At 40.0% G+C, this 27758-nt stretch overlaps 1 long non-coding RNA gene across 1 annotated transcript; it reads right to left on the bottom strand.

Moving 5' to 3' along the window:
• Nucleotides 1-344: 344 nt before the first annotated feature.
• LOC133997164 (uncharacterized) lies at nt 345-27758 on the bottom strand. The gene is made up of 3 exons (XR_009927266.1): nt 27714-27758; nt 23581-23641; nt 345-378 (listed from the first exon to the last, which is right to left on the bottom strand). It is a non-coding gene; the product is annotated as an uncharacterized LOC133997164 (long non-coding RNA).

The raw sequence follows: 27758 nt of genomic DNA, 5'->3' as shown, positions 1-27758 counted from the left end.
TTTTGTGAGTGTGTATGTGTTTCGTGCACTAAGGTCTTCGGAAGGTGTTGTTGACCTCATCACAGCTCGCAACTGCAGTGAAACCTCACCTCTCTGCACCATGACCAGAGAACTAGGACACAAACACACACACACACACACACACACACACACACGCGCACACACACACACACACACACACACACACACACACACACACACACACACACACACACACACACACACACACACACACACACACACACACATATGTAAACCAACACACACACAGAGCTCTGAAAAACCTAATATTGTTTGTCACATTATGCAAACAGACACGTGTGTGTACCTGGTGTCAGAAAGGTCTGGAACATGAGAGTCACTGTGTGATTTCTTCACCTGCAGGGAAACCAGAGCAGAGGAAATGTTACTAAACATGCAACTGCACACTACATTACATACATATTCCTAAGAACCACTGTTTAGTGTGTCATAAACCTGTCTCATAAACCGGTGTTTATGAATCAGGATAATTATATTAGTATCCTGAACTGTTGTGAATCAAAACAAAATAAATTCCTGCTCCAGAAATTGCAACATGTTCAATTTCACTTTCATTTTTTTTATTCTTCAATGTTGTTAAAATGCAGAAATGATAAATTGAGACCGAGTGTTCCTGTTTGTACCCACCACCGTGAAAGAAGTGCTAACTGGCATGTAAGTGACAGATATTAACTTTCTCTTGTTCACCCGTGACCCCGCCCCTTCCTCAACCCTTAAAGACTTGAAAGGTCATGGCGGGGTCATGTTAGGTCAGAGGGCTCACTCTTCACCCTTAAACAGGTCAGCATTGACACTAAATCGAGACTTGACTTTGGGGGTTAACTCAGACATTTGGTCATGTCAATCATTGTGTGCTGGAACTTTTCCTTCATCATTGAATTTTTTTTTTTTTAAGAAAACACACTTGGGCTTCTGCGCCTTTCCACCGCAGCTCACCGCATTCACATACAGACTGGTTTCATGTGTGTTGCTGTGTGTGTGAGGGTATGCGGAGCTAGACGGCAGACCAGCGGTTCTCTATTAAAATTCCTCTCTCTTATTTGGAACAGGAACTAATTAGAACAGTAAATGCAGGGCGGAGCAAGAGCCAATGTGTACCAGCTGCCCTATAATCACTGTGTCAACACACTGCCGAGTTGTAGGGCACGCGCGAGGTGCCAAACACACACTCACACATGGAAATACGCATTCACATGGTCAAATTCATCCAGGCATCATATATTCAAGCCATTTGCAAATTATCGCAATCACAGGTAAGTATACAGAGAAAGTGCTTGGCCAAGCAGACACTAAACTCCAGGTATTTGGAAACTAGGACATTTCTGTGTGTGTGTGTGTATAGAGCACTATGTAGTGGTGTTATGGTTCTGATTAGAGGATCCTGCTGAGAGAGCGAATAAGAAGCAGCACTTAGCTGTTTAAGACAGGGTTCAAAGGTTAGCTAGTGCCCTCGTATGGATCACTTTACATACACATACACACTCACTCACACACGTACACACACGCACACGAGCCACTTTCATGTCACGTTTCATGCTTTACTGAAATTTAACAAGGCTGTCAGTCACGACATCAACAGCATGGCCGTGAGAAACTGCAATCCACATGTAACGCACACACAGGGCTACATACAAACGTGGGCCTACATACAGCCCGCATGTGCATGCACGCGCACACACACACACACACACACACACACACACACACACACGGAAACACATAAACCCTGGCTGTGTCTGTCTCAACATGATCTGTGAAAACACAAGCACACGCTGTCTTTGATCCTGAAAAGCTTTTATCATTGTGCTTTATCCATGCACACTTTCTCTTACTGATGACCTCTCTGTCTGAGTCTCTCACCTCTCTTAGTATCTCAACACTTTTATGTTTTTCTGTCTTGCTACACATTCAGTATAATTCTGTATATTTATTTGATTTAACCGTCTTTCCATCTTGAGCATTATAATCATTTCTTTTTGATGTATGACAACGATCAGATACATTTTTTCCTATTCAGTTATCAAATCCTTTGTTGACTTGTTTAAAATTTCATTAGTAGCCACTTTTACCACAAAATGTTTATAATCCAATTGCGAGCCATGCATTCTATTCATTGTGACATCACTTAAAACTAACAAAAACCTGTCATGCGATAAACCTACAAAAATGCAAGTGCTTACTATTCCAATGAGATTATAAGGAAAGAATAAGTCCACTTTCCCCATCCCACAGTAAAACACACCCAATTTCAGCTCCAGTACCAAAACGAAGGGCCTCTAAGCAAACTGTTAGGTGGCCATGATGCCTGAAGGACCCATTTGTGTCATCTGAGCCACTTAAAAAGGCAACCTTTGACCTGGTTGGCCGGGTGACCGGTCTGGAACACAACCTGCTCTGCAAGGGGGGACTCCCTGAGGGATAAATACAGGTACCCCAGGTAATTAGCACTAATAACAATAGTTTATTTAATGGAATCGCACACTGCTACAGTATGTTAGTGTTGTTGCTGACTAATGATATTTACCATCTTCGTGAGGCCTAATTTGAGCCTGAAAGGCAATAATGAGAAGCAGTAGGTGTGAATCATAAATAAGTAGAAGCAGTCCTAGTTTTGTTTTTTTTGCGGTGTTCCTTTTTTCGTTCTGCTTTTGTTTTTAACAAGCTAAATAACAAATAAAGAGTATATAAAATCACAATAGCTGTTTCAACAATGTTTGTATTATTGTTTCTGGCAGACTATGAAAACTTTGCACAGGAAGAGAAAAGCAGAGAGAGAGGGGGAGAGAGAAAGAAGAATAGCACTATGTGTTTCTGGTAATAACCCAACCCATCTGCAACGGGACATCCGATACCATACATAGAGTTGCACACACACACACACACACACACACACACACACACACACACACACACACACACACACACACACACACACACACACACACACACACACACACACACACACACACACACACACACACAAAGGGTCTGTAATAGCAGAAGAAAATCAAGTATACTATTTTTTACTGTAGTACAAAATAATCATTTTAATTAATGATATAACTTTTTTTTTTTAAATAATCTCTGCTATAAATAATTCCACTTTATTCAAAATGTTTAAGTAGATGAGGAAATATTTTGCTGGATAAATTAAATAACAGAGCTGTAATCATACATCAAATCTAAAATGCTGCAATAATAATTAACGACAATTGAGAAGCAGAATTTTAAAAATGTAAAGCCAAAGCAAAAATATAAGAAAAATATACTCTTTAATTTATGTGCAACATTAATTAAATTTAACTCAAATAAATGTCAATGCTGTCACCTTAACATACTAAACGTCCTTTTATTTTAAATCCTCTGAATATTGCACCTATTTAGCCAAATTATTGCTACATCAGATATTAAATAGCAATTCCTATCTTGCTTTTACATACAGGATTGATTAATTTAAGTGTGACCACTACAAATAAATATACCAAAATTAGAGTAAGTGTCACCATTAAAAAAAAACCTAGTTTGAACATAAAACACAAACGCACTCACACAGCCATTCTTACCTCAGGGTGTAATCAGGTCAGTTAGCAGTCCTTTACTTCCACAAAGCATTACAGAGCCGTACGATCCACCAGCTGCCCTTCAGACACAGGTTTGCAGCCCTCACACACACACTCATTCAACTCAAACACAGTTAAACTTGTCTCTATCTACCTGCTCTCACTTCGTACTCCAGGTGTCACGTTTTTCTTGTTTTTGCTCTACAGGAGAAAGTGCACTCTTTCTCTCTCTCTCTCTCTCTTTGTGTCTGTCTCTTTTACTTGGTACAAACATGTAGCAGCTGGAGCAAGGAGATAAACTGCATTCGAGCTACACTTTTCTCTTTCTCTCTATCTCTCCGTCTCTAAGGCCAATCCATGCACAGCTCCTGTCTTCCTTGACTCCAGTAATGGGGAACATTTCGCTTGTCCTGTTTCCCTCCTCCTCTGCCTCCTCCTCCTCTTTCTCGCTTCTCCTCCTCCTCCTCCTCCTCTTCCCCCCTCTCTCGCTCTCTTTCTCTCTCTCTCGGCTGTCACTCACTACAGAGTCACTCAAACATACATTTCAAACCAGGGAACTTTTAAAATGTAAGTTGTATTTTTTGTGTTGAGGTCTTAAGCTGAATTCCACATTGTAACTGTGTATGAAAGTGTTTCTAAAAAATTAAATACAAAACACAACTCAAGTGAGTCTGAGCACCTAAAATCAAAAACATCCGTGTATATTACTTTACTTTTTCTTGGAGTAAATCCTACTGATGGCAGTCTGATTACTTCCACAAAGCTAAAACAGTAAATGGAGATGTGGTGTGGATGTGATGTCAATGTCTTGCTGTGCAGTAGAAAGTACAGGCCAGACCATAAACTTCACACCATGCAATTGACCCCCCTACTCCTTTACACACACGCCACCACCCCTCCATCTCACCCACACTGCACAAAGTCTTGCGTGTACACCTGAGCGCATGAAACACACACATACAACCAGTCTGTGCTTAATTGAAACCACACGGGCTACACGTGTGTGTCATATGTGTCATGAGTTGGAGGGGTGGATGGGGGTCTAGTATCACCTTGGTGGCTACACACGCACACAGACACACGCAGACTCACGCAGACACACGCAGACACACGCAGACACACGCAGACACACGCAGACACACACACACACACACACACACACACACACACACACACACACACACACACACACACACACACACACACTATTTCTCTCTTTCTCTGTCCCCCTCTCCCTCAGCTGCCTCGGTCTGAAGATGGCACTCTTTCACTATGGTCATCAAGGTGTTATCTGGGGAGGCATAAACCCACACACGCACACATATACACACCAGCAGTCAAACATACAACATTAAATGATCACACACTAATACGCATGCTTAAACCAGGCCAGCTCCAATTTCTGACATCAACAGAATTTCACCTCACTAATCACATTTTAGGGTCAGTTCAACAAAATTCAAAAGAAAAAAAAGCAATAGCAACAAAAAAGCTTGCTTATGTATAGCGACAACTAACCATGTAGAGAGGTTAGATTTTACTCTGCCAGCTTTTCATTTATCTGTTTCTGAGATTTCTGCCTCCACAAAATACAATAGAGGTGAAGGGAAATGTTTTTTGTGGTGCTCACAGCTTGTGAAACTACATTTAAGGGATTAGTGTTTTTAGCGGTATTTAGCACTAAAGTTGCGGATTACCCTCGTCTTCCAGGCATGTAGATGAACCTACGGTGACTGTGAAACTTGCATAATACGCAAAAAGGCCTTCTCTAGAGCCAGTGTTGTGGTTTTTCTGTTCTGGACTACTGTAGAAACATGGCAGTGCAACATGGTGGGCTCCATCGAATGTGTGGACTCAAGACACCCCTCCCGATGAGCTGAGAGTCAGGAGCTAAAACAGCCTGTGTAAGACAGAGGATGAATTGAGGGGCTGCATAAAGAGCTGGTATAAAATAAACTTTAAATTATGCAAAGATATACCCGTAGAACCCCAGAATAAAAATATAGCTATAGTATTGTAAACATATAGACCTGGAAATATGCTTGTTATGCCCTCTTTAAATGAAAGTCCATTGACTTCAAGAAATTTCAAAAACTTGGCAAATAAAACCAAAAGTATCAGCATGGCAGGATACTTCTTCAGATATGTAAGATTATTTGCGTTATTTTTAGGTACTCACTTTAACTTTGGCTACACTTAAAAGCGAGCTGAAAATTTCTCAGGTCTATGATTATGTCCTGTACGTGAGTGCGTGTGTGTGACTTTACTTATGCTGAAATGTGCTACAATTTCCTTACTTTGCTCTTTATTAGTTTAAAAGTTACTGTGCATCTACAAGGCCAAAGAGAACAAGGGGTAAGAGTATAGGGAATGCAAACAGGCCAGGGGACCAATTTGGAACGGGGTAACCGTCTCCAACTGTGCACCAGCCACCTTTAGCTCGGTCACCATGGTGACAGTATGCGGCCCTGTCCCACAGCATTTATCCCCCTGCCCCAATAAACACCTTGATTGATAGACTGCCTGTGGACCCCTGTGCATACATCAGTGCAAATGTCTGTTGAAAATGTGTTATACGTGCACACCAACATGCAGTTGTGCGCGTGCTGGACGTTTGAAAGTGTATGTGGACGACTAGCTGTCAGAACAGATTAGGGTGTTGCCGAAGCGCTTGACAACTCAAGCACTTTATTATTAGCAAGGCAGGACCCCATTGGGAGGGGGTTGTCCAAAAACATCCCCGATGAAATATTTTCACAGCAAGTGGAGAAGGGAGCGAGGGAGGCGTCCTAAAACACGCCTGATGGAATACAAAAAAAGAAGAGAAGAAACAAAACAGTGGTGTGGCACGGGCAAAAGAAGCGGGTAGTATATTATACGGCTAAATGACAGAACTCTACTTTGGTTTTTGTTGACATTAAGGAGTGTTTTAATTGTCTGACAGAGGTGCTTCGCTCCCTTTTAAGAGGACTTTGAGAACAACTTTGTTCTTCAAGTGGAACAACAGTAGTTTATCTCTCCCTTAGCAGACAGTGAGGCAGACGGAGACAGTCTGTTCTCCTCTATCTCTTTTATCATGTTGTTGGCTCCAAACTTTCTTTTACATTATTATTTATTTTATTTTATCAGCATTTCTATGACTTTACATTTGTTGTACATTATTTTAATTTATTTTTTTGGTCATTTTAAACCTTTATTGAAGATAGTAGAGAGAGATGCAAGAGAGAGATTTCTCAACTGGACCAGGGATGTTGCAGTTCATAGTTAACCTCTACCGCTGCACTAGTGGCCCCTGTGTTTTTCAGTTAAGTAACTGTGAAGGGAATAATTGTATGAATATTAATTATTATTGTAATTATAAATGCTTGTGTAAACTTGTGAAAGGTTAAAATGCTTAGTCATAGAAATCACATTTGTGCATCAGAACAGTATGTTCCTGTGTGAAAGAGAAACAAAGAACATATCTTTATTCTGTTTGGGAATAATCATGCTAGTCACAGCAACTCCTAGAGGCTGGTGTGATACGGATTAAGAAGTTCCTTGGAGGTCAACCTCCATTGAGGAAGGCTCATAAACAACTACCCGGATGAAAAGAGACTGCCTATGATGATTATAGACAATGGTTTGAAGGACACAGTGTCTGGAATTAAATAAAGATACAGTACTGAAGGTCATGAAAAACAGTGAGGGGTGAAGACCTGTTGACAAAGGAATGAATGAATAATAACAATTGAATGCCTGATTAAATGATTACAATTCCAAACAGAAAGGAAAAGCTTGCGTGGGTAATGTATGATAAAATTGGTAATGGTCAAGGAAGTAAATTCCTAAATGATCAGGATGTGTGAAAAAAATAAGTGATAAACAAGGACCATAGACTTGTAGGCAGTTACAGTTTTGGACTGAACACTGTGGTTCCTTGAAAATGACAGTTTCGGTTTGAGTCAATTGAGAAATTGCAGGTAAGACTTGAAGAATGTGAATGGTAAAAAGGGAAAAAGGTTCAAGGTTCAAGGCTCAAGGTGACTTTATTTATACCCGTAGGTAGATTTGTTCTGCAGTAGCAGGAGAGGATGGCTACATTACACATAGACAGTAAAAAGACAGGACACATACAGAGGACAATTTCAAAACAGCACAAAAAAACAAACAAATTAAAGCAGGGCTTGATTAGAAGGCATTTTTTGCTGTGGAAAATGGAGGCAGAATATAGAGACGCACAACGAAAACGAGAAAGACAGTCTAAAACACAAAAATCAGTTGAAAAGGAAGGAGGGACTAATCAATGTCCCCAGTTCTCTTTCCAGAGAAACTTCGACCTCTTCTCAATGCCAGCCGTCTGTCAACGCCAAACTCCAGGTATGCTTCCAGACCAGCCATCGCCACAACCAGAGCCAAGTGAACCAGACAGACGTCCTGACCTATTTCACGGGGTTCGAGATGAGCTGAAGCAGATAGCGATGGAAGAGTCTTCAGTCAGTTCACCCTCATCACCACCTCCTTCATATTCTACAGACTTAGCGCAAGAAACTGTCAGAACAAGCGGGCAAAATCACAATCTAAAAAAGGAAAAGTCTTTATAATGCCCAGACGTCTCCAACCCCAAAGAAGACAGTGAAGAAATAATGTATGTGTACTGCCTTGGACATGTTAAGAAATGGCCTCTGTGGCAAGAGACCTCTCTGACATATGCAGTGAAGGGGGCCAGGAATATGTAATTGTCCATCAAACAATACAAGCCCACCCTGCATAAACTGAGATGTATGTTATGGCAGAGCTTGAAACTGAAATGGGGGAGAGAACAGGGAGACTTCCCCCGATGAGGATCAACGTTATGACATGAGGGTTGGTACCTAATACAGAATGGCTGCTGATGGATTGTGTGAGACTAAGAACAACTAAATAAAAAGGAATACTCTAAACTAAACTGACAAATCTAAAAAAGAAACTGAGTAAGATACAAGACACGAAAAACTTAATTTCAATTTATTTTTTGGAGTATATCATTTGTTCCTATATTATCTGTGTTCATGGAAACCCCTACATTCACAGTATACTGCATGACAAAAAAAGCATGAATAGTAACTTTTGAGAAGGTGGAACTAGTAAAATGATGAATGAATGATTAAAATAGTTGCTGATTAACTTCCGTTTAGTCTACTAATCTATTAATCTATTGCTTCAACTCTAAAACTGCACAAACACACACACACACACACACACACACACACACACACACACACACATGCAAGCACAAACACAGGCATCCACACGCACACACCGGTGCAATGTGATCATCCAGCCAATATCGGCTGCTGTGTGTCAACCACAAAAACACACTCATAAAGGATGTTACTCACCACATAAACACAACCTCCATCTCTATCGGCCCTCCATGTTGTCTCCCCCATCTCTCTCACTCTCTTTTTCTTTCTCTCTCTCTCTCTCTCTCTCTCTTTCTCACACACACACACACACACACACACACACACACACACACACACACACACACACACACACACACACACACACACACACACACACACACACACACACACACACACACACACACACACACACACACAGCCTCACCCATTTACCTGTCCCCTCAAAGCTCTCCATTTGTATGAGTGGTTATCGGTGTGGTAACCCTATCCCCTTCCTTTCATGTAAAATACATTGTGCTGAGCCTCCCCCTCCCTCCCTCTCTCCCTCCGCTGCTCTAACTACCCCCCCAGCCTGGGGAGGTGTAAAACTATCCTTCTCTTTATGCCTCCAAAAATGCCCCTTTTTTCAGGTGTAGTAGGAAGCTATAAAGGAAAAAAAGAAGTAAGGGAGAGAAAGGGAAGAACAGGGTGAGTTTGTGGAGCAGGGAAGAGGTGGAGGAGGAGGTGGTGTTGGGTGGGTGAAAACATCTCTCTCTCTCTCACTCTCTCTCTCTCTCTCTCTCTCTAGCTAGGTGTCTCTCTCTTTACCTGTCTATTCTCACACAAGGCTTGCCAAGAAATGCATAGTGTAGCTCAAAATTTTAAGGACACAGAAATGTAAGCACACATGCAGTTTCTTCACCTGAAGTATCACATTTTTGAGCCTTTGTCTTCGAATTGCCCACGGCGAGGAAAAAAGACAAAGTTGAGCTGAAGTTATAGTAGAGATGATGGCCTATACACTGAAACCTTGAGACAATAGACAATAAGAAGTTGGGCAACGGTCCTCCCAAGAAAAAAAACATAATCAATCCCCTCAGCATGTGCCCCAATACAATATGTTAAAGTGACAAAGCTCTCTAGCAGTTAGTTTCCCGTTTTCAACTGGGTCACCAATGGTTTCTTTTCAATTCATGACAACAATGAACACGATTGTTCCCTCACCTTAACCATGTCATTGCTATTGTTGAAACCATGACGATCCCTAACTTTATTAAGGTAGTCATTTTAACCTCAACCAGAGTTTCTGTTAACCAGTACATGTTTGTGCCTAGACCTAATCAAAACTTAATCATAGCATTGTCACGAAAACACAAAACACTTTTTGTGTCAGTGATTTGTAAATGTTTTGGAAGGCACAGACACATTTTTTCTACTGTATGTGTTGTTATAAAGGGCAGTTACAAATGCAGTTTTGAACTATAGGGCATTTTAGTATCTTTTAATTCTTTGTTTTGGTTTCACATCCTGGAGCTCTACTTAGGTTTGTTTTCAGCCATAGCAAGCAATTGTTTTCAGTGGAAAAAGCTCTAATAAAGCCACAATATACTACTTGCCCACACTGTAAAAAAAACAAAAAAAAACGTTTTTAATAAATTAAACTTACTAATATGCATTTTTTTAATGTGAAAAAATGACTACAGCTCACATGCAACAGTCAAGACATTTGAGTTGGGTTAACTCACTGATATGTGTTTGAAGATATGTGAAAGCATTTAATACAGCCTACAATAAACAGTCTAGAAATTGATTGTAACCAATGTCAAAAGAGCATTGACAGATTCAACAAATAAACAGAAAGAAAGGGGGGAAGTTTGAACATATTAATGCATTACTTATTTAACATTAACAGTACAAAGTGTTTTCATAACAACACTGCAATACTTCATTTAACAGGTCAAACTTCCATCTGTTCTGGAGGCTACATAACATCAACAAAAATCCTATATTAGGATTTAACTCTCACAAACACCTGAAAATGTGTGAGCTGAAATCTGACCCAAGATATGCCAGCGGACTAATACCCACAGAGCAACTTTAGCAACAAAAACTACAGAACAGACAGCCGTTTTAGATGAATGCTAACATACTAATATTAGTTTCCCCTTAGAAAACACTACCATGTGAGAACATTCACTCTGCTTTGGAACAAGAAAAGTAAGAAGAAGGCCCTGTGTTATGGACTAATGCATGCTTCTGTGAGGTAAACATTGTTATGCTATGCAATATGGATCAACAGCACAGTTGGCATATGCTCATAACCATGGAGCAATATAACAGGGAAAACTATACCACCAGAATACTGAATGCACCTTGAGGAAAATACTACACTGCTTCATGCTCTCTTTTCATATGTGCTGCCTTCAGACAACTGAATAGAACAACGGAGCTAATACTGAGCATATTTTCAGCCCAAACAGACTGTTACATGCAACCAAAGCATGTTCCTGTAGATAGCTGCCTACATTTCAAGTGCCATCCCCACTCAAACATGATTGGTCAGTGTCACTTGGACTACAAATAGAAACCAGCCAATGCACCAGTAGACTACTACAATCGAAAAGGAGAGTATTCAGTAATTTTACAAGGTGCAATAGATAATAAGATCATTTTGTGGAATATAAATGTTTGACAACCTGGTAAAGTCCATAGCGCATGTGTCTTTACAATGACAAACACTTTGAGGAGGTGGCCAAAAGGATGGGTCATGAGATTAGGAATGCACTATGTACATACTTTTCAAGAATATAGCTCAGTAATGTAACCTCTGCTAAAAAAAATAAAAAAGTGACGTTTAATGACTATACCATGAAACAATGCTGCAATCCTTTACTGTGCTATTGTGTTGTCTAGAGGCAGTCATACATTTTAATTTAATAACTAATAACATGTAGTATGTATGTAGTACAGGTGATGACTGCTGAAATGTAAATAAGTTAAAACATCCTCAAATGTGGCAAAATAGTTATTGCTGAGATAGCAGTTTTTATATCATAAGAATGATTTTTTGTTTTTTTGTTTTTACAGAACATCTCAGCAAAATGTTACCTTAACAGACATTCAAAGTTCTCTCAATATTGAGTTTTCAAGAAATGTTTCAAAAGTGCAAAATAAACAATAATCCATATTTGTTAATAACAAAATAAAGTGCAAGGCTGAATTGTTAATTCTTGTAGTTTTCACTGTGCACACTGTTAGAAATGATCATTAGTGCCTTGAATCAGCCCGATACAAAAAAAGACAACACAATGTACATGTGTGGCCAATGGTATGTGCACCTGTAAAATATCAACTTGTTTTCAATCAAGAACTGCTATCAGTAAAAACAGTATTATCTTGTAGTGGCTGCTTAACCCTCTGTAAAAAAAAAAAAAAAAAAACATTTGTGTTACATGGCAGTTCCATTGATGAGCAGATGAGTTCCTGCCCATTCCCTTCCATTTACTCAATGCAACATCTCAGACTCACCTCTCAGAATGTCAAGTTTAACATTTAGTGATGTTAGTGGTGTACCATATCTTAAATAAATCTCATAACCTTGTCTCAAAGCCAGCTCAGTGTTATGGCAGAAAATTGGAATGCAAAAAATATAGGCCATGGATCTGGCCTTTCTGAGGGAGGATGACTCAGCGTCACACTGTCCTGTGAATCCATAGAGTGCAAATCACATACACAGCACACAGAGGTGTCAGGGCTGCCCTCTAAGAACTCTTAATAAACAATAGTCCTGTGCAATACTCTTGACTGCTGCTTTTATTTATTCTATGTATGTTATTCAAGTGCAATACCCTCCACATTATGTTATTATAGCTGCATCACATATTTTTATTCTATGTCATCCTTTTATTGTATGTCATCTTTTTAGTTGCATGTGTGTCATGTTTTTATCTGGTTGTCATGTTTTTTATTGATCTTTAAACCACAAATGGAGTGGCACCTATGTAATCTCATTATATGCGAAATATAAGGACAATAAAGCTTTCTATTCTATTCTATTCTTTTGGGGGACAATGGTTAGTGTAATGGTTTGTGGTCATTATCATTCAGGTTAATCTATAGAAGTCATCAAAGTCATCATCTTTGTACTGAAGCCTTATTTCTGAGGTGATGGAATAAGCATCTTTGATAGCTTCAGCCAACTCATTCACAGCTGAGAGAATGCCACCATTGAGATTAAGTTTTTTGATTTCATGATAAATGAGGACCTGGAGTCTCACAGTTTATTCCAAGTCTGCAGATATAGAGGAGACAAAAAACAGATATGATACTGTGGTACTCAGCACTGGAAACAGATGTCACCATGTGCTTTTATGTAAAAGTATAGGCTGACAGAGGACAAACTAAAACTTGTTTGATACGAGTTGAGTGAATTGTGTTCTCTAGATGAAATCCCAGATAGTGCACTGCTCATCATACCAGGAAATATGTGTTTTCACAATGAAATGTTCACTTTCAGAATCAGAATCAGAATCTGATCAGCTCTGATCATAATCTCTGCAAAATCAGGAAGACCAGCAGTACAACCATAGGTCACAATCATGTCTTTAGAGTATCTGGTTAGGTGGAAGGTGACCATGTTAGCCAGCAGTCCAGATTTAAAAAGAGCATGGGCAGTCTAAATGTGTAGGTTTAGATTAGGCTAGGTAGATAGGTTAGGCTAGTATTAGAATATTAAATTAGTGCAAATCATAGAGACAAATACACAGTACATGGTCACTCATCAAACTGAAGTACAAGAAGGACTGCGAGCAGAGCTGCTGCTAATGTTTGCCTAGCTTGTTTTTCTGATTACTTAAAATCCATGCGTTCAATGACTAAAAGCCTTCATCCGGTTAAAAGGAAAAGTTGATCATCATCTTGTGTGCGTAGTCGACGGGGTAAAGGGGATATGACGCCATTGACAGGCGATCAAATGAAACGGACCATTACCTTGATTAAAATGATGAATTTCTCTAGGTTTGAAAATTGTTGGAAACGAGTCTGTGTGATCAATATTAGTAAACTTAATTAATTTCCAGATTAACACATACCACTAATTTTGTTGGAGTGGTCGACTACCAAGCACAACAAGACCAACAACCCTTCTACAATCCAAGTATTTCTGCTTTCACTCCAACAGTCGCAAAGTTTGAAACTGCCACAGCAGTAATGGCGCGATGACACGATACGTAATTCAGCTATGGACCTGATGAAGCAGAGGACACACCAAGAGCAAATAGCCACTTTAATTGCGATGTCTGACTTGGTAAATGAACAAATACAAATTGTATATTTACTTGTCTTGGGTTGAGTTTAATTCCTTTAATAATCCAGGTAACTGCCAAAGATTGCTGATGAATGAGGACAGCAGACACTACTTCTGTTGCTCTATATGTGGGAAGGTCATGACTTGTAACACACACACACCGACACACAGGCCATCACTCTTGTCAGTTGGACAGAAACACACTCAAGAACACACAACTCAATATAAAATGTCTAAAGGTGCAATCTACACGAGAGGCTACAAAGTCAGACACTGGGATAGATGAACATTACAGTTAACTGAAAAGATTCATTTATTAGCTTGATGCTGACTGACATAAAATTAATCATTTCAGAAGCTATATAAAGACATCTTATTAGATTTTGGGAAATTGTGTTGGGAATTTTTTTTACTATTTTCTGACAAAATATTTCATCAATTTTTTGGGGAAAAATAACATTTCTAAATAAATAATCTAAAAGACTCGCAGCTTCACACTACTTCTGTTGCTCTATATGTGGGAAGGTCATGACTTGTAACATTTGACATAAGCACTTTCACTGAGTTTTGTGAAATCAATTTATCATCAAGAGTCATAAAAGTCAATTTGATTGTAGAAAATGATTAGTAAACACACATAGAAAGGAAAATTAATTTAGTGGAAGAAATATCGATTTTAAATTAGAGTCATATAGACAGCACCACTGAAGTCCTTTTTACAGTGCAGCATAAACAGCAGACACAGTGGATGTGTATGATACAGTCAGAAGCACCACAACAGCTACTGAATGGAGCTTGTGTTCAGATTATGGGCTTTAATATAATGTTATAATTTAAGATAATAAAAAAATGTTAATCTTGAAAAATAATGTCTTGTGTTTATATCTTTTATCAGTTTATACTGTTTGGGGAGGAAGAGTAGCAGAGGAGAACTGTGACTCTCCATCCTCTTTGCCATCCTGGTGGTCTTCATATCTGCTATTTAAATTGGCTCCTCATTGTCTCAGAGAGTGAGGGGATCATGGACATGATTTAATGCAGCTTTACTCAGTGGAGACAAATGAAAAGTCACTGATGGATGTGTGTGTGTGCAGGCCGGTTCTGCGCTGTTAATTGTGAAACGTTTGGCCTCTACTGCCCCTGCTCAGCTAATCTGATGAGAGTGATTAAAAAAACAACTGGGGGAAACCTAAACCAGTCCATGGTTGACCAGGCACACACACACACACCGACACACAGGCCATCACTCTTGTCAGTTGGACAGAAACACACTCAAGAACACACAACTCAATATAAAATGTCTAAAGGTGCAATCTACACGAGAGGCTACAAAGTCAGACACTGGGATAGATGAACATTACAGTTAACTGAAAAGATTCATTTATTAGCTTGATGCTGACTGACATAAAATTAATCATTTCAGAAGCTATATAAAGACATCTTATTAGATTTTGGGAAATTGTGTTGGGAATTTTTTTTACTATTTTCTGACAAAATATTTCATCAATTTTTTGGGGAAAAATAACATTTCTAAATAAATAATCTAAAAGACTCGCAGCTTCATACTGCATGATGTACATGAGTCATTGTACATGAGCAGTCAGAGCTTAGTCACCAAGGTAGACGTTGTGACAGTATATAGGATATAATATTACAGTTACAATGTCCTCACTCTGAAACCATACCTGTCTATTAACAATGGTAATCTGAGTTGAGGCTTGATTTAGATATTTAGAAGAAATCTCTTTCAGTCTTCAACAATTTTATGGTACATCAAGCAGTGCAGGCAAGCCAAGCACTGCATATTCAGTGTACACTGTGCAGCCAAATATTGTTCAAACCTGCTGAATTTTAACATAAATTCAAGACAACATTTCAAAAAAAAGTTCTGACGGACCATAAGATTTTAGTGACCTGTGCATAGGACACACTGTCCATCACTTCAACTCACTTTAATCTAATCTTAAAGTAAAAGCTTGTAAAGATACCAAGTACATCAAGCTGAACTTTGGCTAAATGTGTATAAAATGATGTTATAAAGATTATTTCCATTTGATGTGCAGCTGCAGTGATTTAAAACAAGTCTTGGGTTTGAACAACAAGCCAGCACAGTCTATATATGATATTGTCAAATAAAATGATTTTAACCAACTTAAATATAATTTTGGAAAAATGAAAAGGGAGAACTTTCAAACTACCATTTGAAATTAACCAACTTTATATGAAGTGCATGTTATTGTAAAATGAAGGAAAGACATGGAGAGTAGAGTGAGTGGACTGGAACAGTAAGAGCTCCTCTCTGCTGCTGTGTGGGACCTGTAGAAACACAACACCACCCTCCTGCACCGCCCTTCTTCACCCCCTCACCCTCCCCCATCCCTGACCCGACCACAGCTACCGCACCCCCCGCCTGGTCCCCATACCGCAGCCTTATCCCCCCTGAATCCAACCAACCCAGCTCCCTGAGCATCTCCACATCCCACCGTGAAGCGAAATCAATGAGATCTGTGTGTGTGTGTGTGTGTGTGTGTGTGTGTGTGTGTGTGTGTGTATGAAAAAAGATCAGGTGAGAGAGCAAAGATTAGAACAAAGCAAAAGTGCACATGCAAGTGTGTGTGTGTGTGTGTTAAAACAGAGTCTCAGTGCCTCTGTCTGCATTTAGGATGGTCCGAATGTCTGTGGTGGTCACAACTGGAGTTTGTGTGTGTGTTTGTGAGCCTGTGTGTTTAAGTGCGTGTCTGTGGCAGCAGCAGCAGCATCAATAATTAAAGCTAATCTCATTAGGCCTCAGATCCCTTTCAGACGCTTTTAATTAAATGATGAATGGCCTCCCAGCTGCCTGTTAAATAATGCTGCTTATGACATCAGAGTGTGTGTGTGCATGTGAGAGGTACAACATAAGGTAGATAGCCTTCAAAAAGACACATATCCTGTACTGGTGTGTGTGTGTGTGTGTGTGCATGGAAGGAGAGACGTTCAGCAGACAGATAGGTATGCTCACACACACATATGCCATCTGCTCTCAGATTCAATATGCAGCCAATTATTAGAAGTTACTGCTGCCCTACTCGCCACGGAGAGTGAACAGGAGTGAAAAGTCACAAGCTGTTCCATCATACCAAGCCTTGAAACACTTCATATCATCTTCCCAATAAAATCACTCAAAATACCATATGTCTACGAAAAAAGGAGTACAGATTGAGGGAGAAGAGGATGTATGTAAGTGTGAAAAAAGACAAGAGGGAAGGGCAGTGAGTCCAAAAAGGGGACAGTGAAGAGCTTGGGGGAGTGAGAGAGATAAAGATAAAGGGAGAGAAAGAGGGAGAGAGCATAGGCCAAATTAGGCAACAGGTAAAGCAGAGGACAGGTACGGGTGCCAAAGCGCCCCGGGCTCCAGACAGCATGGACCTGGCTATGAGAACTCCCATAATCCCTTCTGTTTCTCATCCCCCTTCCACTCTGCTCTGCTCCACTCTCTCCCTATCCCTCCCTCCCTTCGTGGTCCACCTTTCCCCCGCTCTCGAGCTGGCTCTGTATCGGATTGCTGCCTTCACAATAGCCCCTGAATCATCACTCTGCCCAGAGAGACACAAGGGGAGACGAAGAGGCGGGCAGGCGGTGGAGAATAAGAAGGTGGGACAGACAGACAGACAGACAGACAGACAGACATACAGACAGACAGACAGACAGACAGAGAAGAGAGAGAGAGAGAGAGAGAGAGAGAGAGAGAGAGAGAGAGAGAGAGAGAGAGAGAGAGAGAGAGAGAGAGAGAGAGAGAGAGAGAGAATCAAGGACGAGGAGAAAAGAAAATCTTTATTTTTTTGCAGGATTATGGAGTCTTAATAAATTAGCACAAATTTAAAAATAATATATATTAGCTCTTGACCTTATCCTGTCCACCTATCAAATGTTAGCACAATGTTCAGCTTTCACTGACTTATAATACTACCACAAAAATTACATGGATATTAATGTGCAATAGGTAATGTATTGATGCATTTGACTATAATCTTTTTGTCATTGTGGTCCTTTTCACAACAATCTTCCCATCATAAAAATAATCCTGGAATAATGGACACACTGAAAAGTATACAAGTCAAACCATAAAAATATTATGTCTCCCTGCCTTTAAAGCACTTGTTCTAATTAAGGCAGAATACTTCCAAAAATGGAGTATTTGTTATCCAGATACGTGGCAAGTTCAATCAAGACGGATATCTGGAAGACAGATTCTGTGCGGTGAGGTCTAGAGTAGTCAATTAATTGATTATTATGGATGTACTGCTTTTCTTGTAAATTGATCTAAATCTTTGATTTTTGGACTGGTGCTCAAAGAAAATAAGGAGTATGTGGTTGTCACACTGGGATTTTTTTGACATCTTATAACTTCACTATCATCTCAAATAAAATTTAGTTTTCAGTCAGGCATTAAGCATGTTATATCAGAAGAACACTTGGTTGACAATCTACAGGCTAAGACATAACGAGGAAATAATATACAGATTTTTAAAAAAGCAAACGATAAGTACTAAAAGAGTGTTGATGAATTAGATAATTAATCAATGATGGGAATGATCATTAATTGAATCTCTGGTCTGGAGTATAAAGAAGTATAGAGACCCAGGTCACAACCCATCTGGCCTCGTCGACCCCTGTGCTACCTCTCTGATTCTCCACTGCAGAGAGAGAAATCCAATCTCCCAGCAGAGCAGCAGAGGAAGTTCTCGCGGCGGGCAGGGCAGGCAGGTTCCTCCGTAACCAAAGCACAATTGTTGCAATTTCATTTCCTTCCCAGCAAAATGAGGAAATACGCTCCTTTTTTGTAACCAATGGCAGATGAGTGTTTGGCCAGAGGAGCAGGCTTAACAAAAGGTGGGCTGTGCTATCAGGAGTACTATTTATGGAAGCTGGATCAAAGAATAAAGTGTTTTTATGTCTCACGTAGGACTACCGGTTATGCAATGTCATTTTCAAAGAGTTTTTAAGTGCTTGGATGAATTCACTGTTATTACTGGTATTGTTTCTTGAAGGCTCCAATTCTATTCAAATGACTATCGCGTAAAAACGTTTAATAGAGAGAAATGTAACATATAGCTATAATGTGCTTTTTCATGAAAACTCAGTCGGAACTCTCGGCAGGAAACATTGCATCCTGATTGACTTCTATTAAACAAGCATGGACGCAAAATGAGACAGTCTCCACTCAGATGACCTCAGCCGTCCCCCACCGCAGAAACTATATGCGTATAACAGAGAAAGAAACACCTACACACACATACTCTCACACAGACACACACAGCAGACACTCAAGCACACATATCGTGTGGTTTCCTGTCTGGTGCGTTCCTCTAGAAAGCCCACGCTGGTTGCTCTGGGTTTCTAGATGGATTCTCCAGTCTGTTTGGGGGGTTTGACTCTGTAAGACTGCGATTGGCTGAGCGGCTGTCTGTGACCTGCTGACCTCACACCTAGCTGGCTTTCCTTAGCCAGCCAGACTCTTACATATGAGTTATGTATTGGCTGACCCAAGGCAAGAACTGAGTGGGTTTTTAGGGAAAGGCAGATGCTCTGATTGTTCCAAGTATCTTAGTCAAAACTGAGAAGCTTTCACATGAAAGAAGGATTACTCTGTCCATTTGCTGTATTGACTCAGTTTCACAAAATTCAGCATAGTTCTGCAAAAGGACAAAATACACCATTAACAACAGTTTAACTTCACCCGCAAACTGCAAATACTAAACTAACTGTTTGACATTTTGGGATATGCATTGTCATATCTGTACAGTAAATACAAAGCTACAGCCAGTTGTCGGTTAGCTTAGCTTAATTAGCACAAAGACTGGAACTGTGGACTGACTGAAAGTCAAAAACCTAAATCAGTTTACCAGCACCGCTTAGGTTCACTAACTAACTTGAAACATCTTGTTTACTTTATCTTTACAAAAAAGAGGGTAAAAACAGTGAGTTGTGGTAGTTGTTCTTTATGCTTAGCCAAGCTAACCAGCTGCTGGCTGTATGTAGCTTCATAGTTAATGGACAAACATGAGAGAGGTGTCAATCTTCTTATCTAACTCTCAGCAAGAAAAGGGAATAAGCATATATCCCAAAATGTCCATGTTTGTCTTTGATGTAAAAACACCAACCTCATCCTGATGAGTTACAGCGTTTGCTGCAGTCTCCACACTACATTTTCTTCCTTTATAACTCGTATGCTTCTCTTTTGCCATAGTTATCAGCCATAATTCAATCAAGAATAATGACTTTTATGTCGTGAAAATATTAAATGTCCTAAATGTTTTATTCCCCCAGACTGCGGTGACTAGAAGTCTGAAAGGCAGACTCTCAGCAACACTCAGCTGTCAACTAAACATAAATCTTACAAGAATCACTGTACACTAAGCTGAAATTGAAGTGCACCTCGGTGCCACAACGAGGATGCCAGCCTACTAGAGGGATGCCAGGAGGTAGCTGTTACACTCCACACTCCTGTGATCCGTCCACATGCCTTGTCGCCGGGCAGATTTTGAAACGACTGTCTATGACGCCAATGCAATCTTGGCAATCAGGGTTGGGCCGTGCTCGCATTTAGCTACTGCTGCTGCATGTAAGTTTGTGTGAATGTGTCTGTATGGGGTTGTAGGGGTGAAAGAGGGGTGCAACCTGACCCCCTTCCTTCTCTAACTTGGTCCATGCACACTCTCTCTCTTTCTCTCTCTCTCTCTCACTCCGTCTTTCTGTCTCACTCACACACACACTCACAGACTGGGACAGCTGCCATACTCTGGGCCTCTCCCAGCGCACCAGAGGAAAAGGCTATGGCTAAAAGACCCTTTTTCCCCCTCTTTTTTCCTCCTCCTCCATCTCTTTCACTTTTTTCTTCTGGTGGCCGTGCATTAAAATCCTGCAATGCTCCCTGGGGTCCACAACACCGCTGCTCCCCCCTTCTCTCCCTGCTTCCTCCACCAGACTTCAATCAGGGCTCTGTCGGATCAAGAGGCATTGAGGGACTGTGTGTGGAGTTTGTGTGTGTATATTTGTGTGTGTATACTAAACACTGCTTATACAGATTTATAATCTAATTAAATTCATGATGAAAAATTCATGATAAAAAGTTGTCTCTTCATCCTCATTTCACAGAGTATCACTCAAAAAACGGTTATCACCTTTTCTCCACAGCTAAACAAGTATGTGACAACAGGTGGAGTGAGACAGTTAAACAAGCTAAAAGTAGCATTAAGAGGCTAACCACTTTTGGCCCTGCCTCAGGCTCCTTCCAGCGCTCCCCGAGGACCACAGACGGCAGGCTGGCCCTCGGCAGGCATGCGGCCAGTGAGGACGTATGACCATAACCCAGATGACGCGCAATTGAGGTGGTGGGAAAAGGGCGGGGTGGAGGAAGTAAATGGAAGGGGGGACTTTAAAGGGTAGAGGGGGACGGGCAGTATCAGGTATCAACAGACAACTCCCCGAAACTTTGTGTGTGAGGTCTGCGATGTTTTCTTAGTCACCCGAGACACGCCTGTTTCACTGAAGCAGTGCGTAGAGAGAATTAGCCATTTTCAGCTAATATATGGAAAAATTACAGGAAAACTTTCTGAGGAAATTAAATTCACTCGTAATTTCGTGTTTGGTTCAAATTGAATTTGTAAAAGCTGTTATTTGTCATTTGAGGTTCAGGTGTAATCAAAATGAGACAAAAAGCACAAAACTACAAATAACATTTTCCTATCTACCAAAAAGCAATTTGAAAAATGTTGAAACAGGAAGACCATTTACAGTATACAAAGCTATATTGTAACATATGTGTAATGTATATTAATATCTTCCTCATTTTGGTTATTTTATAGGCCGTGTGACAGTTAAATGAACGCTTCCTCTTACTTGGGCCAACATTACCACATAACTGATGATACAGAAATGTACACTCCATATATATCAGTGAGGGAAGAAGAAATATTAGACACACATCTCAGAATAACACAATATAATTCAACAGCACCACAAACTACAGCCTCCCAAATGGCCGTAAAGTTGAACATTTCCAGCAAGTGCTGGACATTAAAACCTTCATGATGGTAGGATTTATTGCAAGGCTTCTTCATTTTAACTAGATGTACCATTAACAGGCAGCTGAGTAGATATCATAGACTGTACACTCACAATTTGACATGATCCTGACATACTAATTGAAAAGTTCAATGTATAACCACACAAAAACATATTAAATTCATGCAAATGAACAGCTTTATAAACTATTCCTGAATGTTTTGAAGCAAAAACATAAAGACCAAACATTCCCAGCAGTCACACATCTCAGCTCTACAAGCCTTCAGCTCTGTGCGGTATGATTAAAATCTCTGTCCATGCTCTGAGGTCTCATTTCCAACCTCAACAATTAATCAATGTCTTTGAGCTGCAGCTCAAATTCACATTATAAATGATATCACTGCCCTATTTAAAGCAGGTGAAGTAATTGTGGAATATGGACATCAATATTTGATATTTTGGATGGCAGCAAGACAAGATGGATGCTACTCTTTCTCTTTCTTTACTTCCTTCTCTTTCTGTCTTCTTTTTTTATTCCTGTGTTTGTGTTTTGTGCATTTACTGTATGTGTGAGTGACAGTACTCCACTGGGGTCAGCCCGTAATCTAAGCCAGGGCGAGTCTGACAGAGCAACACAAAAAGTGGGGGAAAAACAACATACTTCATGTGCTCTGTCCCACTTTGCGCTATTATTACTGTCGAGGCTGGCAGGTCAGAGGGAGAGAGGGAGAGAGAACGAGGCATGATGGAGGAGGAGGAGGAGGAGGAGGAGGAGATGAAATTACACCTGTTCTGGTGGCTGACTAACGACTTTGAAATGCGAGTGGACCTTGCTCGCCGCCAAAATCATTTTCCCAACAATACAGCCTGATCTTTAAACAAGCAGAACTGGGACGCTGCACTGATGTGACGCAGAGGTAGCCCGCTGTGCTGAGACACTAACAAACCCTCAGGCTCAGTGTGTGTGTGTGTCTGTGCGGGTGTGGGTGTGAATGTGTGAATGTGTGTGTGTGTGTGTGTGTGTGTGTGTGTGTGTGTGTGTGTGTGTGTGTGTGTGTGTGCGCCACAGTGCGTGAGTGAGGTCTAAAAGATATGATGCAGATAAAAACAATTTTGTTAAACAGTAATTGAAATGCTTGTGGATTCAATTGCGTTACATACATACATATGCTTACAAAATTCACACACACACATAAACACACACATACACACACACTTCCAAAATTGATGTCTGTGTCCAGCATTGTTTCTAATGAATTCACTCAGACTGCTGCCATATGGTTACTGTACACTCACTGAACCACATCTGCTGTGTGTTAGCGCGCGCACACACAAATACACACACACACACACGCGCACATACACACACACACACACACACATCTCTCCTTTGCCCCAATACCTCATACTTGTGTGGTCAATACAAGGTAAAGTCACCCACCCACCCACACTCACATGCATACAGTAGCCTTTAACTCACCATCTGTTCGTTGAGGTCCTGTGAGGCCTCCATGGCTTCTTACGTTGTGATCTGCCACACACTACAGGGGGAAAAAATGAGACAATAAAATGTGTGTCAGTGAATATAAAATTAAATCATCACCTGTTTCTATTTACCTGTGCACAGGTTTAACACTGCGTTGATGGAAACCACCAGCATAACATTTTAAACACTAGTTTGAGGGTTTGCTATATGTAACCAATTATATATTGTGGATGAAACCACCCACCACACTGTATGAATTCCTTTTGTTTTTCATGTCTGTGTGTGTCTGTCTGTTAGACCCTATGTCAGTGTGTTTATGTGTGAGCAACAAGAGACTGAAGGAGGGAAGCGGCAACGTTAACTTCAGCATATCATCTTCAGCTGAGGGTGAAGTGGAGAGATAATTGCAGAAGTAAATATCAACAATGAAAATGGAGAAGTGTAAATGATATGGCTGGTTGGCTGGCTCTGGACCACAGACACAGTGGCTGGCTAGCATGCGAAGACAGTGAGTGACCCTATTAATACCAGACAGGAGACAGGTTGGTGCAGGAATCAGGAGGGACAGTGAGGCTGAGATGATTGTCTGAAACTTGCAAGTGATAAGATGTGGTGTTGCAATAAGGATATTGTGTAAAAATGAAAAGACAGAAATTGCAGCATGTCCTTGTCTTTTCTTTTTTTTTGTTGCTACCATCGTGCGCTGCAACAAAAAGGTCAACTGAAAGAATGGAAAACAATGCCATCATCCCAACAGCACAGCACAAAATGGCTGCTCTCTGCTATATTGTGCAAAGGCGGTTGGAAAATTTTAACAGCTAAGCAAAAGGATAAGGTGCAAAGACATGCACACATGCAATAGTCCTTGCCCGTCACAAGATGTGTGGTTCCCAGCAAACTTGGAGTGAGGAGTGATGGTGAATCTTTTCACGCAGTTTTGCACATATTTTAAGAAAATCATTAGTTTTAAAAATACATGTTTTAGCTCTATTTCATTCCAGCTTACAAACCTTTCTCTGCACCTGTGCTTTGATCCAATTCAAGCATGCTTTCTTTTCTGCACTATGTAATCAAGTCATTGTGTTATACAGTATGTTCAGCTAAGTGAATGATTTGTTCTTCTTTGGAATTTGTGTGTGTCAAATTCGAGCCTACTTGAGCACCAAAAAGAAAAGAAATCAACGTTATCAAAGGGCATACTTTACAGTGTGTGTGTGTGTGTGTGTGTGTTGCATGTGATACAAAAAACAAAGGAATAGAGCTTACACACTTAACCGAGCCCCATAACACACAGTGCATGAGTTACATTATATGAAATGTGCAACATAAAGTATATGCTTTAAAGAAAACACATATCCTATACTGGTGTTTGTGTGTGTGTTTGTGTGTGTGTGTGTGCGCTTGTGTGCTCGTGCGTTGCTGAGTTTTCTGGCTCGATCCTTTAAACTAACTGGCATCCTTTTAATTTTTCATAGCATTCAGCTCCTCCTCGCCTGAAACCAAAGACAATAATGCGTCTCTCAGGTGAATTGATTTGTGCCTGAGCCTCCCACACACACACCACCCTCCCCCTCCCCCCACCTCCACCCCCAGATCCACCCCTCCGCTCCGTCTCCCTCTCTCACCTTTGTGGAGGACAGACTATGTGGTTGCCTTTCACTCTCTCTCTCTCTCTCTCTCTCTCTCTCTCTCTCTCTCTCTCTCTCTCTCTCTCTCTCTCTCTCTCTCTCTCTCTCTCTCTCTCTCTCTCTCTCTCTCTCTCTCTCTCTCTCTCTCCATGTTTATTCTCTTCAATCAGGGATGTAGTGGGCAGTAAACTCAAATAAACTAAAATTTATTTTATGAGCAGTGAAATGTTTGGCTACGTTTTGGGGCATTAAAATGATAGATTTATACATTAATGGCACATTTTGATACACATAGGGAGTATCAAAGTATTGCAGCTTAGAATAAGTCTTTAAAAAGTACTCATTTCTGTTTTTTTAAAATATACTTACATTTTGTTAATTGCTGTCATTTTTGTATCTCCCCACACATGACTGCCTTGCATGGCCTTACAACCATCCAGTAGGCCAGTTAACCTGACACTGAAGGGAATCAATAATGACTGCCATTTCCTTCAGCGGCCCAGAAGAGAATTATATTTCTCACTATGGCTATTGACAGCGACATAAGAAACACATATGGGACAGCGGAGGATTAGAGAGTGTACAGCACAGCCACAATGTGGTAATTTCACGCTATAAAAGCCGAAGAGGAGAAGAATGTTGAACAAACCGCAGACTGCTGGCTGGAGAGGTTGTAGTGAAAAGTCACAGTTCGATTGAAACTATATTGACGTAGCAATCTGTTTCTTGGTTTTTTTTTTAATATGCACGAATATAATTTTTTTTTTTTTAAAGACACTTTATTTATAAAGTCAGCCAAGGAATCACCTTCCAAAACGTGTTTTTTTAATCACACAATTTTGCTTATTCTCTTTGAGCCGTTGTGCAGTGCAGTTTGTCACCAGTTTGAATTGCTGCAGCTTAATTGAGCCGCATTATTGTTACTTATGGGACTCAAATAAATATAATTTTCACGAGTCTTATTTAGGCTTAATATTTTACCAAATCTATATATTTTTCAAAAAAATATAGAAAAGTAAAGAAAAAAAAAAAAAAACCCAAAAGAGTAAATGAAAAATTAAGAGAATCACTGTCTGTGTGTGTGGAGATGTTTCTTTATTATTGGCAAACAGTGATGAACTTGCTTAAATATTTTAATGTAGGCTACTGCATCCATTAGTATAGAGAACATTTTTCAGTTCAAGTAATTCCAGTATTTATCACATCAGAAAAAATAGACAAAGGAACAAAACAAAAAGGAGTAACCATGATAAAAATACGCTTTATCATAAACTGATGACAGTAAACGCATTATTTTCCTTCCTCATAATGCAAAACGTCAAATTACATTCGTGGTCTTTCTTCTAAATAGCCCAGTAGCCATTTAATTCATTTTTTTTAAAGGCCAGAACATTTGTTTCAGATGTGCAGGACTTTCCTGGAATCTCCACGATCCAGACCCCATCCATCTCTTGCGCATTAATGCGTGTTGGTTAAGTATGAGACCTTAATGTGAAATCTAATCTGTATGGATTACGGGGCAGTAGGCCTATCAGATTTTGAGTCGGCGTGCATAACTTGTCATGTCGTTAGCTGCAGGCCAATAACCAGTGGCTATTCAAGCCCTTACAGCCCGGCCGTGGTATAAGATTCCCATTTCCTACATATCAAATATAAACACAAACTCCACGTGGGATGAGAGGAGAGATCGGGAGAAACGGTGGACGCGGTGAAGGATGCAGCAGCAGCAGCTGCAAAGGGGGAAAAACTCCATGTGTCCACTGATGAAGTTTCAATACGGAGATGTTGAGACCACACTGACCTGCATTCAGTGTTCTTTATGTGGCAAATAACTGCCAAATACAAACTAATCTATTTTCCTCAAATCTATTTAACGTTTTTTAAAGAAAAAAAAAGAAACAGAGATATAACATCAGTTTGTCAGAAGAGTCTGTTTAAATTCTTGTTAATTTATAATTTACTGTTAAAATATATTTGTATTAATCTGTAAACGGTGCGTAAAGACTGATTAGGTTTAACCTGCCGAGGTCTCGGGGAAGTGATGAAATTTGGGCTCATCCCACACTGACTCAAATGAAAAATGCACAAACTTAAAATATGACAATTAAGGCCACATGTAGTCTCTTTTGAAAAAAAGGGGGGAAAGGAAAGTACATGAAATTACAACAGTTTACCCAAATACATTTGTTTAAATTATAAATTGAAAATCAACCTGTTTATAATTAGTTGTTAGAGAAAAATAATTGTAGACTGGGGGATGTTTTAAAATATGCTTTGTTAGTTATTTGTAAGAATTCACCGAATGCATCAAACTGAATCAAACCTAATAAAGTTATCTGTAATCGTCCTCAAATTTCAGCCACCTGATCTGTCACTGACCTGATAACCTATTTGGCAGAATAAAACAACTTTTCTGTAGGCTAAATGTCTGAAACAAGATAATAATATCAATAACAATAATAATAATAATACATTAATTAAATTAAAAAGTCAACATACCTGTGTTAAAATTATTTTCACAGAAAGAAAGAAATCAGCTCCCAG

Source organism: Scomber scombrus, chromosome 17, assembly GCF_963691925.1.
Source record: "Scomber scombrus chromosome 17, fScoSco1.1, whole genome shotgun sequence".
Classification (NCBI taxonomy): Eukaryota; Metazoa; Chordata; class Actinopteri; order Scombriformes; family Scombridae; genus Scomber; species Scomber scombrus.
Note: the sequence above shows the minus strand (reverse complement) of the source record. Positions and strands in the feature narration are given on the sequence as shown.